Source organism: Siphateles boraxobius, unplaced genomic scaffold, assembly GCF_051911475.1.
Source record: "Siphateles boraxobius isolate OS27281-9 unplaced genomic scaffold, OSU_SipBor_1 52, whole genome shotgun sequence".
Classification (NCBI taxonomy): Eukaryota; Metazoa; Chordata; class Actinopteri; order Cypriniformes; family Leuciscidae; genus Siphateles; species Siphateles boraxobius.
The window spans coordinates 2,156,837-2,179,123 of record NW_027509164.1 but is presented as its reverse complement, the minus strand read 5'-3'; the positions used below and the strand labels follow the sequence as shown (position 1 = coordinate 2,179,123).

The 22,287-nt window shown below is 47.7% G+C and overlaps 1 pseudogene; it reads right to left on the bottom strand.

The window, feature by feature from the left end:
• Positions 1 to 20,436: 20,436 nt before the first annotated feature.
• On the bottom strand, positions 20,437 to 21,952 carry LOC143713533 (uncharacterized; annotated as a pseudogene).
• Positions 21,953 to 22,287: the final 335 nt, after the last annotated feature.

Below are 22,287 nucleotides of genomic sequence, written 5' to 3'. Positions count from 1 at the left end.
ATACGCACCGCAACACACACCGCATACACACTGCACACGGAGTATGTGTGAAAACACTGTAGCGCGTGCTGCTCCTGTACCGTATACACACTGCACACGGAGTATGTGTGAAAACACTGTAGCGCGTGCTGCTCCTGTACCGTATACACACCGCAACACACACCGCATACACACTGCACACGGAGTATTTGTGAAAACACTGTAGCGCGCGCTGCTCCTGTACCGTATACACACCGCAACACACACCGCATACACACTGCACACAGAGTATGTGTGAAAACACTGTAGTGCGTGCTGCTCCTGTACCGTATACACACCGCAACACACACCGCAACACACACTGCACACGGAGTATGTGTGAAAACACTGTAGCGCGTGCTGCTCCTGTACCGTATACACACCGCAACACACACCGCATACACACTGCACACGGAGTATGTGTGAAAACACTGTAGAGGGTGCTGCTCCTGTACCGTATACACACCGCAACACACACCTTATACACACTGCACACAGAGTATGTTTGAAAACACTGTAGCGCTTGCTGCTCCTGTACAGTATACACACCGCAACACACACCGCATACACACTGCACACGGAGTATGTGTGAAAACACTGTAGCGCGCGCTGCTCCTGTACCGTATATGCACCGCAACACACACCGCATACACACTGCACACGGAGTATGTGTGAAAACACTGTAGCGCGTGCTGCTCCTTTACTGTATACGCACCGCAACACACACCGCATACACACTGCACACGGAGTATGTGTGAAAACACTGTAGCGAGTGCTGCTCCTGTACCGTATACGCACCGCATACACACTGCACACAGCGTATGTGTGACAACACCGTAGAGCGTGCTGCTCCTGTACCGTATACGCACCGCAACACACACCGCATACACACTGCACACGGAGTATGTTTGAAAACACTGTAGCGCTTGCTGCTCCTGTACCGTATACGCACCGCAACACACACCACATACACACTGCACACGGAGTATGTGTGAAAACACTGTAGCGCGTGCTGCTCCTGTACCGTATACGCACCGCAAGACACACCGCATACACACTGCACACGGAGTATGTGTGAAAACACTGTAGCGCGTGCTGCTCCTGTACCGTATACACACCGCATACACACTGCACACGGAGTATGTTTGAAAACACTGTAGAGCGTGCTGCTCCTGTACCGTATACGCACCGCAAGACACACCGCATACACACTGCACACGGAGTATGTGTGAAAACACTGTAGCGCGTGCTGCTCCTGTACCGTATACACACCGCATACACACTGCACACGGAGTATGTGTGAAAACACTGTAGCGCGTGCTGCTCCTGTACCGTATACACACTGCAACACACACCGCATACACACTGCACACGGAGTATGTGTGAAAACACTGTAGAGCGTGCTGCTCCTGTACCGTATACACACTGCAACACACACCGCATACACACTGCACACGGAGTATGTGTGAAAACACTGTAGCGCGTGCTGCTCCTGTACCGTATACACACCGCAACACACACCGCATACACACTGCACACGGAGTATGTGTGTAAACCCTGTAGCGCGTGCTGCTCCTGTACCGTATACGCACCGCAACACACACCACATACACACTGCACACGGAGTATGTGTGAAAACACTGTAGCGCGCGCTACTCCTGTACCGTATACACACCGCAACAAGGACCACATACACACCGCACACGGAGTATGTGTGAAAACACTGTATCGCGCGCTGCTCCTGTACCGTATACACACCGCAACACACACCGCATACACACTGCACACGGAGTATGTGTGAAAACACTGTAGAGCGTGCTGCTCCTGTACCGTATACACACCGCAACACAAACCGCATACACACTGCACACGGAGTATGTGTGAAAACACTGTAGCGCGCGCTACTCCTGTACCGTATACACACCGCAACAAGGACCACATACACACCGCACACGGAGTATGTGTGAAAACACTGTATCGCGCGCTGCTCCTGTACCGTATACACACCGCAACACACACCGCATACACACTGCACACGGAGTATGTGTGAAAACACTGTAGCGCGCGCTGCTCCTGTACCGTATACACACCGCAACAAGCACCACATACACACTGCACACGGAGTATGTGTGAAAACACTGTAGCGCGTGCTGCTCCTGTACCGTATACACACCGCAACACACACCGCATACACACTGCACACGGAGTATGTGTGAAAACACTGTAGCGCGCGCTACTCCTGTACCGTATACACACCGCAACAAGGACCACATACACACCGCACACGGAGTATGTGTGAAAACACTGTAGCGCGCGCTGCTCCTGTACCGTATACGCACCGCAACACACACCACATACACACTGCACACGGAGTATGTGTGAAAACACTGTAGCGCGTGCTGCTCCTGTACCGTATACGCACCGCAACACACACCGCATACACACTGCACACGGAGTATGTGTGAAAACACTGTAGCGCGTGCTGCTCCTGTACCGTATACGCACCGCAACAAGCACCACATACACACCGCACACGGAGTATGTGTGAAAACACTATAGCGCGCGCTGCTCCTGTACCGTATACACACCGTAACAAGCACCACATACACACTGCACACGGAGTATGTGTGAAAACACTGTAGTGCGTGCTGCTCCTGTACCGTATACACACCGCAACACACACCGCATACACACTGCACACGGAGTATGTGTGAAAACACTGTAGCGCGTGCTGCTCCTGTACCGTATACGCACCGCATACACACTGCACACGGAGTATGTGTGAAAACACTGTAGCGCGTGCTGCTCCTGTACCGTATACACACCGCAACACACACCGCATACACACTGCACACGGAGTATGTGTGAAAACACTGTAGCGCGTGCTGCTCCTGTACCGTATACACACCGCATACACACTGCACACGGAGTATGTGTGAAAACACTGTAGCGCTTGCTGCTCCTGTACCGTATACACACCGCAACACACACCGCATACACACTGCACACGGAGTATGTGTGAAAACACTGTAGCGCGTGCTGCTCCTGTACCGTATACACACCGCAACAAGCACCACATACACACTACACACGGAGTATGTGTGAAAACACTGTAGCGCGTGCTGCTCCTGTACCGTATACACACCGCAACAAGCACCACATACACACTACACACGGAGTATGTGTGAAAACACTGTAGCGCGTGCTGCTCCTGTACCGTATACACACCGCAACAAGCACCACATACACACTACACACGGAGTATGTGTGAAAACACTGTAGCGCGTGCTGCTCCTGTACCGTATACACACCGCAACAAGCACCACATACACACTACACACGGAGTATGTGTGAAAACACTGTAGCGCGTGCTGCTCCTGTACCGTATACACACCGCAACAAGCACCACATACACACTACACACGGAGTATGTGTGAAAACACTGTAGCGCGCGCTGCTCCTGTACCGTATACACACCGCAACACACACCGCATACACACTGCACACAGAGTATGTGTGAAAACACTGTAGCGCGTGCTGCTCCTTTACTGTATACGCACCGCAACACACACCGCATACACACTGCACACGAAGTATGTGTGAAAACACTGTAGTGCGTGCTGCTCCTGTACTGTATACACACCCCACACGGAGTATGTGTGAAAACACTGTAGCGCGTGCTGCTCCTGTACTGTATACACACTCCACACGGAGTATGTGTGAAAACACTGTAGCGCGTGCTGCTCCTGTACTGTATACACACTGCACACGGAGTATGTGTGAAAACACTGTAGCGCGTGCTGCTCCTGTACCGTATACGCACCGCAACACACACCGCATACACACTGCACACGGAGTATGTGTGAAAACACTGTAGCGAGTGCTGCTCCTGTACCGTATACGCACCGCATACACACTGCACACAGCGTATGTGTGACAACACCGTAGAGCGTGCTGCTCCTGTACCGTATACGCACCGCAACACACACCGCGTACACACTGCACACGGCATATGTGTGAAAACTCCGTAGCGCGTGCTGCTCCTGTACCGTATACACACCGCAACACACACCGAATACACACTGCACACAGAGTATGTTTGAAAACACTGTAGCGCTTGCTGCTCCTGTACCGTATACGCACCGCAACACACACCACATACACACTGCACACGGAGTATGTGTGAAAACACTGTAGCGCGTGCTGCTCCTGTACCGTATACGCACCGCAAGACACACCGCATACACACTGCACACGGAGTATGTGTGAAAACACTGTAGCGCGTGCTGCTCCTGTACCGTATACACACCGCATACACACTGCACACGGAGTATGTGTGAAAACACTGTAGAGCGTGCTGCTCCTGTACCGTATACCCACTGAAACACACACCGCATACACACTGCACACGGAGTATGTGTGAAAACACTGTAGCGCGTGCTGCTCCTGTACCGTATACACACTGCAACACACACCCCATACACACTGCACACGGAGTATGTGTGAAAACACTGTAGCGCGTGCTGCTCCTGTACCGTATACACAATGCAACACACACCCCATACACACTGCACACGGAGTATGTGTGAAAACACTGTAGAGCGTGCTGCTCCTGTACCGTATACACACTGCAACACACACCGCATACACACTGCACACGGAGTATGTGTGAAAACACTGTAGCGCGTGCTGCTCCTGTACCGTATACACAATGCAACACACACCCCATACACACTGCACACGGAGTATGTGTGAAAACACTGTAGCGCGTGCTGCTCCTGTACCGTATACACACCGCAACACACCGCATACACACTGCACACGGAGTATGTGTGTAAACCCTGTAGCGCGCGCTGCTCCTGTACCGTATAAACACCACAACACACACCACATACACACTGCACACAAAGTATGTGTGAAAACACTGTAGCGCGTGCTGCTCCTGTACCGTATACGCACCGCAACACACACCGCATACACACTGCACACGGAGTATGTGTGAAAACACTGTAGCGCGTGCTGCTCCTGTACCGTATACGCACCGCAACACACACCGCATACACACTGCACACGGAGTATGTGTGAAAACACTGTAGCGCGCGCTGCTCCTGTACCGTATACGCACCGCAACACACACCACATACACACTGCACACGGAGTATGTGTGAAAACACTGTAGCGCGTGCTGCTCCTGTACCGTATACACACCGCAACAAGGACCACATACACACCGCACACGGAGTATGTGTGAAAACACTGTATCGCGCGCTGCTCCTGTACCGTATACACACCGCAACAAGCACCACATACACACTGCACACGGAGTATGTGTGAAAACACTGTAGCGCGTGCTGCTCCTGTACCGTATACGCACCGCAACACACACCGCATACACACTGCACACGGAGTATGTGTGAAAACACTGTAGCGCGTGCTGCTCCTGTACCGTATACGCACCGCAACACACACCGCATACACACTGCACACGGAGTATGTGTGAAAACACTGTAGCGCGCGCTGCTCCTGTACCGTATACGCACCGCAACACACACCACATACACACTGCACACGGAGTATGTGTGAAAACACTGTAGCGCGTGCTGCTCCTGTACCGTATACGCACCGCAACACACACCGCATACACACTGCACACGGAGTATGTGTGAAAACACTGTAGCGCGCGCTGCTCCTGTACCGTATACGCACCGCAACACACACCACATTCACACTACACACGGAGTATGTGTGAAAACACTGTAGCGCGTGCTGCTCCTGTACCGTATACACACCGCAACACACACCGCATACACACTGCACACGGAGTATGTGTGAAAACACTGTAGCGCGTGCTGCTCCTGTACCGTATACACACCGCAACACACACCGCATACACACTGCACACGGAGTATGTGTGAAAACACTGTAGTGCGTGCTGCTCCTGTACCGTATACACACCGTAACAAGCACCACATACACACTGCACACGGAGTATGTGTGAAAACACTGTAGTGCGTGCTGCTCCTGTACCGTATACACACCGCAACACACACCGCATACACACTGCACACGGAGTATGTGTGAAAACACTGTAGCGCGCGCTGCTCCTGTACCGTATACACACCGCAACACACACCGCATACACACTGCACACGGAGTATGTGTGAAAACACTGTAGCGCGCGCTGCTCCTGTACCGTATACACACCGTAACAAGCACCACATACACACTGCACACGGAGTATGTGTGTAAACACTGTAGCGCGTGCTGCTCCTGTACCATATACGCACCGCAACACACACTACATACACACTGCACACGGAGTATGTGTGAAAACACTGTAGCGCGCGCTGCTCCTGTACCGTATACACACCGCAACAAGCACCACATACACACTGCACACGGAGTATGTGTGAAAACACTGTAGTGCGTGCTGCTCCTGTACCGTATACACACCGCAACACACACCGCATACACACTGCACACGGAGTATGTGTGAAAACACTGTAGCGCGTGCTGCTCCTGTACCGTATTCGCACCGCATACACACTGCACACGGAGTATGTGTGAAAACACTGTAGCGCGTGCTGCTCCTGTACCGTATACACACCGCAACACACACCGCATACACACTGCACACGGAGTATGTGTGAAAACACTGTAGCGCGTGCTTCTCCTGTACCGTATACACACCGCATACACACTGCACACGGAGTATGTGTGAAAACACTGTAGCGCTTGCTGCTCCTGTACCGTATACACACCGCAACACACACCGCATACACACTGCACACGGAGTATGTGTGAAAACACTGTAGCGCGTGCTGCTCCTGTACCGTATACACACCGCATACACACTGCACACGGAGTATGTGTGAAAACACTGTAGCGCGTGCTGCTCCTGTACCGTATACACACCGCAACAAGCACCACATACACACTACACACGGAGTATGTGTGAAAACACTGTAGCGCGTGCTGCTCCTGTACCGTATACACACCGCAACAAGCACCACATACACACTACACACGGAGTATGTGTGAAAACACTGTAGCGCGTGCTGCTCCTGTACCGTATACACACCGCAACAAGCACCACATACACACTACACACGGAGTATGTGTGAAAACACTGTAGCGCGTGCTGCTCCTGTACCGTATACACACCGCAACAAGCACCACATACACACTACACACGGAGTATGTGTGAAAACACTGTAGCGCGTGCTGCTCCTGTACTGTATACACACCGCAACAAGCACCACATACACACTACACACGGAGTATGTGTGAAAACACTGTAGCGCGCGCTGCTCCTGTACCGTATACACACCGCAACACACACCGCATACACACTGCACACGGAGTATGTGTGAAAACACTGTAGCGCGTGCTGCTCCTGTACCGTATACTCACCGCAACACACACCGCATACACACTGCACACAGAGTATGTGTGAAAACACTGTAGCGCGTGCTGCTCCTGTACCGTATACTCACCGCAACACACACCGCATACACACTGCACACAGAGTATGTGTGAAAACACTGTAGCGCGTGCTGCTCCTGTACCGTATACGCACCGCAACACACACCGCATACACACTGCACACGGAGTATGTGTGAAAACACTGTAGCGCTTGCTGCTCCTGTACCGTATACGCACCGCAACACACACCGCATACACACTGCACACGGAGTATGTGTGAAAACACTTTAGCGCGTGCTGCTCCTGTACCGTATACACACCGCAACAAGCACCACATACACACTGCACACGGAGTATGTGTGAAAACACTGTAGCGCGCGCTGCTCCTGTACCGTATACGCACCGCAACACACACCAAATAAACACTGCACACGGAGTATGTGTGAAAACACTGTAGCGCGTGCTGCTCCTGTACCGTATACGCACCGCAACACACACCGCGTACACACTGCACACGGAGTATGTGTGAAAACACTGTAGCGCGTGCTGCTCCTGTACCGTATACACACCGCAACAAGCACCACATACACACTGCACACGGAGTATGTGTGAAAACACTGTAGCGCGTGCTGCCTCTCTACCGTATACGCATCGCAACACACACCACATACACACTGCACACGGAGTATGTGTGAAAACACTGTAGCGCGTGCTGCCTCTCTACCGTATACGCATCGCAACACACACCACATACACACTGCACACGGAGTATGTGTGAAAACACTGTAGCGCGTGCTGCCTCTCTACCGTATACGCATCGCAACACACACCACATACACACTGCACACGGAGTATGTGTGAAAACACTGTAGCGCGTGCTGCCTCTCTACCGTATACGCACCGCAACACACACCGCATACACACTGCACACGGAGTATGTGTGAAAACACTGTAGCGCGTGCTGCTCCTGTACCATATACACACCGCAACATACACCACATACACACTGCACACGGAGTATGTGTGAAAACACCGTAGCGCGTGCTGCTCCTGTACCATATACACACCGCAACATACACCACATACACACTGCACACGGAGTATGTGTGAAAACACCGTAGCGCGTGCTGCTCCTCTACCGTATACACACCGCATACACACTGCACACGGAGTATGTGTGAAAACACTGTAGCGCGTGCTGCTCCTGTACCGTATACTCACCGCAACACACACCGCATACACACTGCACACGGAGTATGTGTGAAAACACTGTAGCGCGTGCTGCTCCTGTACCGTATACGCACCGCAACTCACACCGCATACACACTGCACACGGAGTATGTGTGAAAACACTGTAGCGCGTGCTAGTCCTGTACCGTATACGCACCGCAACACACACCGCATACACACTGCACACGGAGTATGTGTGAAAACACTGTAGCGCGTGCTGCTCTTGTACCGTATACGCACCGCAACACACACCGCATACACACTGCACACGGAGTATGTGTTAAAACACTGTAGCGCGTGCTACTCCTGTACCGTATACGCACCGCATACACACACCGCGTACACACTGCACACGGAGTATGTGTGAAAACACTGTAGCGCGTGCTGCTCTTGTACCGTATACACACCGCAACACACACCGCATACACACTGCACACGGAGTATGTTTGAAAACACTGTAGCGCGTGCTGCTCCTGTACCGTATACACACCGCAACACACACCGCATACACACTGCACACGGAGTATGTGTGAAAACACTGTAGCGCGTGCTGCTCCTGTACCGTATACACACCGCATACACACTGCACACGGAGTATGTGTGAAAACACTGTAGCGCGTGCTGCTCCTGTACCGTATACACACCGCAACACACACCGCATACACACTGCACACGGAGTATGTGTGAAAACACTGTAGCACGTGCTGCTCCTGTACCGTATACGCACCGCAACACACACCGCATACACACTGCACACGGAGTATGTGTGAAAACAATGTAACGCGTGCTGCTCCTGTACCGTATACGCACCGCAACACACACCGCATACACACTGCACACGGAGTATGTGTGAAAACAATGTAACGCGTGCTGCTCCTGTACCGTATACACACCGCAACACACACCGCATACACACTGCACACGGAGTATGTGTGAAAACACTGTAACGCGTGCTGCTCCTGTACCGTATACACACCGCAACACACACCGCATACACACTGCACACGGAGTATGTGTGAAAACACTGTAGCGCGTGCTGCTCCTGTACCGTATACGCACCGCAACACACACCGCATACACACTGCACACGGAGTATGTGTGAAAACACTGTAGCACGTGCTGCTCCTGTACCGTATACGCACCGCAACACACACCGCATACACACTGCACACGGAGTATGTGTGAAAACAATGTAACGCGTGCTGCTCCTTTACCGTATACACACCGCAACACACACCGCATACACACTGCACACGGAGTATGTGTGAAAACACTGTAGCGCGTGCTGCTCCTGTACCGTATACACACCGCAACACACACCGCATACACACTGCACACGGAGTATGTGTGAAAACACTGTAGCGCGTGCTGCTCCTGTACCGTATACACACCGCAACACACACCGCATACACACTGCACACGGAGTATGTGTGAAAACACTGTAGCGCGTGCTGCTCCTGTACCGTATACACACCGCATACACACTGCACACGGAGTATGTGTGAAAACACTGTAGCGCGTGCTGCTCCTGTACCGTATACACACCGCAACACACACCGCATACACACTGCACACGGAGTATGTTTGAAAACACTGTAGCGCGTGCTGCTCTTGTACCGTATACACACCGCAACACACACCGCATACACACTGCACACGGAGTATGTTTGAAAACACTGTAGCGCGTGCTGCTCTTGTACCGTATACACACCGCAACACACACCGCGTACACACTGCACACGGAGTATGTTTGAAAACACTGTAGCGCGTGCTGCTCCTGTACCGTATACACACCGCAACACACACCGCATACACACTGCACACGGAGTATGTGTGAAAACACTGTAGCGCGTGCTGCTCCTGTACCGTATACACACCGCAACACACACCGCATACACACTGCACACGGAGTATGTGTGAAAACAATGTAACGCGTGCTGCTCCTTTACCGTATACACACCGCAACACACACCGCATACACACTGCACACGGAGTATGTGTGAAAACACTGTAGCGCGTGCTGCTCCTGTACCGTATACACACCGCATACACACACCGCATACACACTGCACACGGAGTATGTGTGAAAACACTGTAGCGCGTGCTGCTCCTGTACCGTATACACACCGCAACACACACCGCATACACACTGCACACGGAGTATGTGTGAAAACACTGTAGCGCGTGCTGCTCCTGTACCGTATACACACCGCATACACACTGCACACGGAGTATGTGTGAAAACACTGTAGCGCTTGCTGCTCCTGTACCGTATACACACCGCAACACACACCGCATACACACTACACACGGAGTATGTGTGAAAACACTGTAGCGCGTGCTGCTCCTGTACCGTGTACACACCGCAACACACACCGCATACACACTGCACACGGCGTATGTGTGAAAACACTGTAGCGCGTGCTGCTCCTGTACCGTATACACACCGCAACACACACCGCATACACACTGCACACGGAGTATGTGTGAAAACACTGTAGCGCTTGCTGCTCCTGTACCGTATACACACCGCAACACACACCGCATACACACTACACACGGAGTATGTGTGAAAACACTGTAGCGCGTGCTGCTCCTGTACCGTATACACACCGCAACACACACCGCATACACACTGCACACGGAGTATGTGTGAAAACACTGTAGCGCGTGCTGCTCCTGTACCGTGTACACACCGCAACACACACCGCATACACACTGCACACGGAGTATGTGTGAAAACACTGTAGCGCGTGCTGCTCCTGTACCGTATACACACCGCATACACACACCGCATACACACTGCACACGGAGTATGTGTGAAAACACTGTAGCGCGTGCTGCTCCTGTACCGTATACACACCGCAACACACACCGCATACACACTGCACACGGAGTATGTGTGAAAACACTGTAGCGCGTGCTGCTCCTGTACCGTATACACACCGCATACACACTGCACACGGAGTATGTGTGAAAACACTGTAGCGCGTGCTGCTCCTGTACCGTATACACACCGCAACACACACCGCATACACACTGCACACAGAGTATGTGTGAAAACACTGTAGCGCGTGCTGCTCCTGTACCGTATACTCACCGCAACAAGCACCACATACACACTACACACGGAGTATGTGTGAAAACACTGTAGCGCGTGCTGCTCCTGTACCGTATACGCACCGCAACACACACCACATACACACTACACACGGAGTATGTGTGAAAACACTGTAGCGCGTGCTGCTCCTGTACCGTATACACACCGCAACACACACCGCATACACACTGCACACGGACTATGTGTGAAAACACTATAGCGCGTGCTGCTCCTGTACCGTATACACACCGCAACACACACCGCATACACACTGCACACAGAGTATGTGTGAAAACACTGTAGCGCGTGCTGCTCCTGTACCGTATACGCACCGCAACACACACCGCATACACACTGCACACAGAGTATGTGTGAAAACACTGTAGCGCGTGCTGCTCCTGTACCGTATACTCACCGCAACACACACCGCATACACACTGCACACAGAGTATGTGTGAAAACACTGTAGCGCGTGCTGCTCCTGTACCGTATACGCACCGCAACACACACCGCATACACACTGCACACGGAGTATGTGTGAAAACACTGTAGCGCGTGCTGCTCCTGTATCGTATACGCACCGCAACACACACCGCATAAACACTGCACACGGAGTATGTGTGAAAACACTGTAGCGCGTGCTGCTCCTGTACCGTATACGCACCGCAACACACACCGCATACACACTGCACACGGAGTATGTGTGAAAACACTGTAGCGCGTGCTGCTCCTGTACCGTATACACACCGCATACACACTGCACACGGAGTATGTGTGAAAACACTGTGGCGCGCGCTGCTCCTGTACCGTATACGCACCGCAACACACACCGCATACACACTGCACACGGAGTATGTGTGAAAACACTGTAGCGCGTGCTGCTCCTGTACCGTATACACACCGCAACACACACCACATACACACTGCACACGGAGTATGTGTGAAAACACCGTAGCGCGTGCTGCTCCTCTACCGTATACACACCGCATACACACTGCACACGGAGTATGTGTGAAAACACTGTAGCGCGTGCTGCTCCTGTACCGTATACTCACCGCAACACACACCGCATACACACTGCACACGGAGCATGTTTGGAAACACTGTAGCGCGTGCTGCTCCTGTACCGTATACGCACCGCAACACACACCGCATACACACTGCACACGGAGTATGTGTGAAAACACTGTAGCGCGTGCTAGTCCTGTACCGTATACGCACCGCATACACACTGCACACGGAGTATGTGTGAAAACACTGTAGCGCGTGCTGCTCCTGTACCGTATACGCACCGCAACACACACCGCATACACACTGCACACGGAGTATGTGTTAAAACACTGTAGCGCGTGCTACTCCTGTACCGTATACGCACCGCAACACACACCGCATACACACTGCACACGGAGTATGTGTGAAAACACTGTAGCGCGCGCTGCTCCTGTACCGTATACGCACCGCAACACACACCGCATACACACTGCACACGGAGTATGTTTGAAAACACTGTAGCGCGTGCTGCTCTTGTACCGTATACACACCGCAACACACACCGCATACACACTGCACACGGAGTATGTTTGAAAACACTGTAGCGCGCGCTGCTCCTGTACCGTATACACACCGCAACACACACCGCATACACACTGCACACGGAGTATGTGTGAAAACACTGTAGCGCGTGCTGCTCCTGTACCGTATACACACCGCAACACACACCGCATACACACTGCACACGGAGTATGTGTGAAAACACTGTAGCGCGTGCTGCTCTTGTACCGCATACACACTGCAAACGGAGTATGTGTGAAAACACTGTAGCGCGTGCTGCTCCTGTACCGTATACGCACCGCAACACACACCGCATACACACTGCACACGGAGTATGTGTGAAAACACTGTAGCGCGTGCTGCTCCTGTACCGTATACACACCGCAACACACACCGCATACACACTGCACACGGAGTATGTGTGAAAACACTGTAGCGCGTGCTGCTCCTGTACCGTATACACACCGCAACACACACCGCATACACACTGCACACGGAGTATGTGTGAAAACTAGGTATGTACGATTCACTCGCAACCGGTTGAAAATCGATAAAAATGTGTGACGATTCAAGTCGGTTGAATTGTTAAACGAATCGCGATACACTTTTTAAGCAGGGGCGTTTACTGTAGCCTACTGTGAAGTTGTGAACCTCGCTTTACGGGCACAATAGCAGCAAGCACACACTGGCGCGAAGCTAGCGAGTGTTTTCACTTAATTCATGGAACTTGAGCTTGTGTGAGCCAAACTCAACTTCCACAGAAAACTGAAAACGCTCGGTTTGCTCCGCTCGCGCCGCGCCAGTGTGTGCCATAAACTGGTGTGCACGCGCCGTCAAACACATGGCGACGGCAAGTGTAGATATTGACTCATTCAAATCGGAGCTGTGGCGGCATTTTGACTTTTCGTAGACTAATAATAATCACCACCGTGAGAAGCACGTCACCTCCGTTTTGATGTAAAAGGCATTAATACGACAAGTGCGAGAGCCACGGAGGTGCATCAGTGTTTCCGTGGCAACCAGGTGTTGTATTTATTTTACTATCTCTTTCTCTAAATGTGTACATGGATATATATATTTTTATATATATAATTTATTGATGGTTATGGCATATTTTTCTAAATGTGTGTTGTTGTTTTTTACTCTTGCTAGTGTAATGATACAAATTATAACAAAATTAAAACCCCTCTAAATGTGGTACCAATTTTACAGTCTTTTACTTAGTGTGCGAAGGTACCAGTGTCCACCCTCTTGACCAGACAGACAGAAAGACTGAGTTGAAACAACCTTGAAGGGATTTCAATGTAGTTTTTTTAGTTGACAAATTAAAATGAAAAAGAAATGTGCAGCATTTTGTCTGGGAAATAATAAAAGGGACACTTTTTCATTTATAATTTCTTAAATTAATCACTTGTTAAAAAATCGTGAGAAAATCGTATCGTGAAACCAGTATCGTGAATCGTATCGCATCGTGAGTTGAGTGAATCGTTACATACCTAGTGAAAACACTGTAGCGCGTGCTGCTCCTGTACCGTATACACACTGCAACACACACCGCATACACACTGCACACGGAGTATGTGTGAAAACACTGTAGCGCGTGCTGCTCCTGTACCGTATACACACCGCAACACACACCGCATACACACTGCACACAGAGTATGTGTGAAAACACTCTAGCGCGTGCTGCTCCTGTACCGTATACACACCGCAACACACACCGCATACACACTGCACACGGAGTATGTGTGAAAACACTGTAGCGTGTGCTGCTCCTGTACCGTATACGCACCGCAACACACACCGCATACACACTGCACACGGAGTATGTGTGAAAACACTGTAGCGCGTGCTGCTCCTGTACCGTATACACACCGCAACACACACCGCATACACACTGCACACGGAGTATGTGTGAAAACACTGTAGCGCGTGCTGCTCCTGTACCGTATACACACCGCATCACACAGTGCGCACTGTGTGTTGCACACCGCACTAGGAGTTTGTGTGAAACGGGCGTAAGGCTTGTATCGATTTTTTAAATTTCTTTAATCTCTTAATTCAGAATTAATTTCTGCCGATTGGTACCTGCGACAGGTGTTGAATATTCTTATTCATTTTATTTTTTGTTTGTTTTTTAATTATAGGTCAGAGAATGGAATCTCCTTATCCAAGGCAGATAATTAAAGGCCAGTAATAAAGGGAATTTACTAAATGTATCTCCTAAAGCATCTTAAAGTTAATACAATCTTAGATTGTGTAAATGGATCCTGATGAAAAAGACAGCATGTGCTGGTTAGGTATGTTTTGAAGCTGGTTTGAGCCGGTCATGAGCTGGTTTAGGCTGGTGAAGTGCTGGTGCTAAGCAACTAGCTCTCGCTCAGGACCAGTTCAAACCTAACTTTTTAAACTGCTGCTTTCCCTTTCAAGACATTGCAAATTGTAAAATGGCAGAAACTTGTTGTGTCTGGTGTTGATGTAGGTTCAGATGAAGAATACAAATTACCAGAGCACAAATTGTAGGAACAGCTGCTGCGAGACATATAAGAGCAAAGGTAAGAGGGAAGCAAATCCAGCATAGACTTGTGAATAAACGTAAGCCAATGAATGTGCCTCCTCACTGATAATGACGGCCAATTTGTCATACAGTTATTGACCGCAAGAAGCATTGATGCCTAGTTAGTGCACATCTGTCAGAGGGTACTTATATATAACCTGTAGCAAGTATTTCTTTCATTTGATTCTTTTAATAAATTTTGTTAAAACATTTATTATAATCATCTGACTGAATCTTGGGTTATTGAGTACGAGTCATATTCTTCCAACGGGACCAGGAGGATCCTTTCTGGAGAAGATGACAGCTGCAGGCGAGCATTCTCTCGAGATGAGGATAATCACTGTAAGATATGACTGATCAAATAGCCTAGCCAAAGAGGCAGCATATGACATGATTGTTATACTGCAAACACGGTTGAAGAGTACCACGAAAGGTAGACATATAATACAAAGGGGAAATCTATTATTAATTTTAAAAGAATACGATTTTGTATAGACTGATCACCTAACTCTTGAGGACACGACTAAAGGATAGGCTCTTTAGTTACCGCAAAGTTATCCAAATATTCTAGATGGGAATATAGGATAATTGGGAATGGTATTGATCGTGATAATCCATCGCACAATCTACAGTATGGTCAGAAAAAAATATATTATATAACTTTTCCAGTAAAATGAAATGATCCACTGTATCAAATGCTTTAGATAAATCTATAAAAAGAGCTACACAAGTGTTCTTACAGTCCATTGCTTCAATAAAGTCATTAATGACATTCATTGTTGCACTAGTAGTACTGTGCTGCCTTTGAAACCCAGACAAAATATGGTTGGAAACCAAATAGTCCTTTAACTGATCACCAACCAGACTTTCTAAAACTTTAGCTGAAATTGGTAATTTAGAAATCGGTCTATAATTAGACATTTTTATTATTTTTATTTGTTTATCCTCCTCCTCCTTGTCGTCTGCAAAATACTGGAGATAAATAATAATCAAACAAAAAATGAACAACACAATTACAACTGCAACCAAACTGAAATCCTTCAAACTTCAAGCTTTTAAAACTTCTTTAAACTTTGGTTCTAACAAACAATCTTTCTTTCTTTCTTTCTCTTTCTTTCTTTTTAACTTATCTATCTATCATCTAACTTTTTATCTATCTATCTATCTATCTAATATTTGTAATCTATCTATCTATGAATTAATTTATTAATAATATTAATAATATCTAAGAGTTTGATTGTTAAGTCAAGTCACCTTTATTTATATAGCGCTTTTTACAATATAGATTGTATCAAAGCAGCTTTACAGTGATAACATTAAAATAATACAACAAAGTTTATTTCTAGAAGAAAACTGCATCAGCGTCAACCTTAAGTGAGGCGGATCAGTAATATTGTTGAATATTAAATGTCCCCAACTAAGCAAGCCAAAAGCCAAGGCGACAGTGGCAAGGAACCAAAACTCCATCAGTGACAGGATGGAGAAAAAACCTTGGGAGAACCCAGGCTCAGTCGGGGGGCCAGTTCTCCTCTGGCCAACGAGCAAACAGTGTCTGTTTATGATCCAGGCAGCATTACAGGTCAGAGGTCAGATTGGATCAGAACATTATATTATGCAGATCATCTGGTTGGAAGTCGGAGTCATCACGCCGGTATGGAGACGAGATTGTTGAGGATCAGTGCCAATGGCTGTCGTGTCGATGAGGCCTTCACAGGGCTGATGAAGGATGGATGGGTCCAGGCGCAGGTCCACCATTTGATCTGGATACGGCCGGGACCCGGCTGACTTCAGTAACAGGGAAGGGACTGCTTGACACTTCAGGACTGCGTTGTCGTCGTGTCCAGGCGAAGGTCCTTCATCAGATCTGGATATGGCCTGGATCCGGCGGACTGCGGCAAACCTCGGATAAACAGAGACTAGTATTAGCGTAGACGCCATCCTTCTTATGATGTAACAAAGTACATCAGGATTTATGGGGAGTGTTCCCGGTTCCGGCTGATCTAAACTATGCAGCCTAATATTGAATTATAGAAGTCTATAGAGTGTTATGTGAATGCTAAGCCAAAGAGATGTGTTTTTAGTCTAGCTTTGAACTGACAGACTGTGTCTGCTTCCCGGACCATGTTAGGAAGACTGTTCCAAAATTTTGGTGCTAAATAGGAAAAGGATCTACCGCCAGCAGTCGGTTTTGATATTCTAGGTATTATCAACTGGCCAGAACTTTGAGATCGCAATAGATGTGAAGGGCTATAATTAAGAGCACGCCCAGGTTCCTAACCGACGACGAGGACTTGACAGAGCAGCTATCAAGTGTTAGACAGTATTCTAGGTTATTACGTGTGGAAGTTTTTGGTCCAATAATTAGAATCTCTGTTTTTTTAGAATTTAGTAGTAGGAAATTACTAGTCATCCAATTTTTTATATCAGCTATGCATTCCATTAATTTGGTGAATTAGTACATTTCGTCAGGGCTTGAAGAAATATAGAGCTGAGTATCATCAGCATAACAGTGAAAACTAATTCCATGTTTCCTAATGATATCTCCTAATGGTACCATTAACAGAGTGAACAGCAGCGGTCCTAGTACTGAGCCTTGTGGTACGCCATACTGAACTTGTGACCGATAAGACATCTCTTCATTTACTGCTACAAACTGATAGCGGTCAGATAAGTATGATTTAAACCATGCTAATGCAATTCCACTAATGCCAACATAATGTTCGAGTCTATTTAAAAGAATGTTGTGGTTGATAGTGTCAAATGCAGCACTAAGCACTAAAAAGGAACATAGTTGTGAGGATACTGCCTTTTCTTGTATCTTTGACAGAAAAGGTAGATTCGAGGTCAGCGTGTAATTGACTAAATCTGTAGGATCAAGTTGCATTTCTTTAACAAGCGGTTTAATCATAGCCAGCTTAAAAGTTTTTGGTACGTATCCTAATGACGAAGACGAATAAATGATATTAAGAAGAAGATCTTTGACCTCTGGAAGCATCTCTTTCAATAGTTTAGTCGGTATAGGGTCTAACATACATGTTGTTGATTTAGATGATTTAATGAGTTTAGAAAATTCACCCTCTCCTATAGCAATGAATGAATAACATTTTTCGTCAGTGAGACTACACTGCACTGTCTGATGCGATACTGTAGTAGACGGTTGCATAGTTATAATTTTCTCCCTGATATTATCAATCTTGGAAGATAAATAAGTTCATAAAGTCATTACTGCTGTGTTTCTTGGAAACTTCTGGGCTTGAAGCTTTCTTTTTCGTTAGTTTAGTCACTGTTTCGAATAAATACCTTGGGTTTTGTTTATTTTCTTCTAATAGGGTTGAAAAATAAGCAGATCTAGCAGTTTTTAAAGCCTCTCTGTAAGCAATCGAGCTCTCCTTCCATGAAATCCGAAATACCTCTAGTTTTGTTTTCTTCCAGTTGCGCTCCATTTTTCTGGCTGCTCTCTTAAGGGCAACACTGTAGCGCGTGCTACGGAGCAACTGTGTCTAAAGTGCTGGAAAAGAGAGAGTTAAAAGTTTCTGTCGCAATATCGAGTTCTTCTAAGCTATCCGGGATGCTGAGACGATGAAACTGATTAGGAAGATTATTAATAAAGCAATCTTTAGTGGCAGAAGTGATAGGTCTAACATACATGTAACACGTAGTCGGCTTTGCAGCCTTGGCTAAATGAAGTTTACACGAGACTAGATAATGATCTGAGATGTCATCGCTCTGCTGCAGAATTTCAACAGCATCAACATTGATTCCATGTGATAATATTAGATCTAGAGTATGATTACGACAATGAGTAGGTCCTGACACGTGTTGTCTAACTCCAATAGAGTTAAGAATGTCTTTAAATGCCAATCCCAATGCATCTTTTCCATTATCTACATGTATATTAAAATCACCAACAATTAGTACTTTATCTGCAGCCAGTACTAACTCTGATAGAAAGTCAGCAAATTATTTGATCTGTATGGTGCCCTGGTGGCCTGTATACAGCACAAATCTCAAACGGGATTTATCATTTACACTATATATTTTTACATTAAGCAACAACACTTCTAAATAATTATATTTGAAACTAGACTAATTTTGAAAGTATTACTATAAATTACAGCAACACCTCCCCCTTTGCCTTTCAGACGGGGTTAATGTGTATAACCGTAATCTTGGGGGGTGCACTCATTTAAAGTAATGTTATTGCTTGGTTTCTGTCAAACACAGCACATCTAGGTTATAGTCTGTAATCATACCATTAACAATTAGTACTTTTGAAGTAAGGGATTGAATATTCAGCAACCCAAGCTTTATCATTTGTTCATTTGTATTAAATCTGTTTTTTTATTTGTTGAACATCAATTAAATTTTTAACCTTAGATGGGTTTCAAAGTTTTTTGTATTTCCTAATTCGGGTAACAGACACAGTCTCTATATGATGATATCTTGGTGAAAGGGGCTCTATGTGATGGGATTTATCTGACCTTGGTGACGTGAGACAGCTGGCAGACGGTCGGTTTAGCCAGTTTGTCTGCTTCCTGACCTGAGCCCCAGATTGTCATGTTTTGTCTCTAAGACTGTGTGCCATATTACTAGAGAGAAGAGCAGCACCATCCCAGGAGGGATGAATACCATCTCTTTTCAACAGGTCAGGTCTGCCCCAAAAACTTTTCCAATTGTCTATGAATTCTATATTATTTTGCGGACACCACTTAGACAGCCAGCCATTGAGTGATGACAATCTGCTAACCATCTCATCACTCCTGCAAACAGAAAGGGGGCCAGAGCAAATTACAGTGCCTGACATCGTACTTGCGAGTTCACACACCTCTTTAACATTAATTTTAGTGATCTCCGACTGGCTTAGTTGAACATCATCAGTGCCGACGTGAATAATAATCTTAGATAATTTACGATTAGCATTAGTCAGCACTTTTAAATTTGCTTTGATGTCAGGCGCTCTGGTTCCCGGCAAACATGTGACTATGGTGGCTGGTGTCTCTATTTTCACGTTCCGTGTAATAGAATCGCCAATAACTAGGGCACTTTCAACAGGATTCTAAGTGGGTGTTTCACTGAGTGGGGAGAATCTGTTTAATGTTGTAATCGGAACGGAAGAGCGGTGTTTTGTCCCGCAACTACAGCGGCTCACCGTCACCCAATTGCCCTGCTGCACTGGCTCTACTTCAGCCGGAACCGAACAATGTACAGTGTTCTCTAAGCTAATCGCATCCAAAGCAGTATCTAAAGCCCTTGCACTCTTACAATCCTCAATTAAGTTTGGATGCGTGTATCTAGTTCTGAAATCTTCTCCGTCAGCCTGACTATCTCCCTGCATTTATCACATGTAAATCCTATGCAGACGGAGAAGTCTATACTATACATGTTACATGAAGTGCAAGTGACAATAAGAGGAGAAGAAGACATGACTTACCGTGCTTGTTGACTGATTCTACTTACCACAGCTTTGATGGATTTGTAAAAGACATGAGCGAAATAAATAAATAAATAAATAAAGAGTGCACGGATGGCACGCCAACAGGCTAGCGAATTACTAGCGTGTTGTACTAGTAACGATTTAGATTGAAGCTAGCGATGTCGGGTTAATATGTGATGTTGAGTGAGTTATATTTTAGCAATATAAACAACAGAGAATGATAGTAAATAATGATTCAAAACGGAAAGATATACGAAGCTACAGACGCAAACCAACTCAGCAGAGCAGCGAGGTAGACAGGAGCAATCGAGATCGGCCCAAGTGAGTGAGTGAGTGTGTGTGTTTGAGAGAGATTGAGTGTGTATGTGTGTGTGTGTGAGAGAGAGAGTGAGGGAGTGTGTGAGTGTGTGTGAGAGAGATTGAGTGTGTGTGTGTGTGTGAGAGAGAGTGAGATAGTGTGTGTGTGTGTACGTGTGAGTGAGAGAGATTGAGTGAGTGTGTGTGTCTGTGAGATTGAGTGTGTGTGTGTGTGTGTGTGTGTGTGTGTGTGTGTGTGTGTGTGTGTGTGTGTGTGTGTGTGTGTGTGTGTGTGTGTGTTTGTGTGTGTGTGTGAGAGAGATTGAATGAGTGAGTGTGCGTGTGTATAATTCAATGTTAGGCTGTATAGTTTAGGTCAGCCGGAACCGGGAACACTCACCATAAATCCTGATCTACTCGTTACATCGTAAGAGGGATGGCGTCTACGCTAATACTACTCTCTCTGATTATCCGAGGTTTGCCGCAGTCCGCCGGATCCAGGCCGTATCCAGATCTGATGAAGGTCTTGCGCCTGGACATGACGACACAGCAGTCCTGAAGTGTCAAGCAGTCCCTTCCCTGTTACTGAAGTCAGCCAGATCCCGGCCGGATCCAGATCAGATGGTGGACCTGCACCTGGACACGAATTACAACAACTTTATAATATTTTAATGA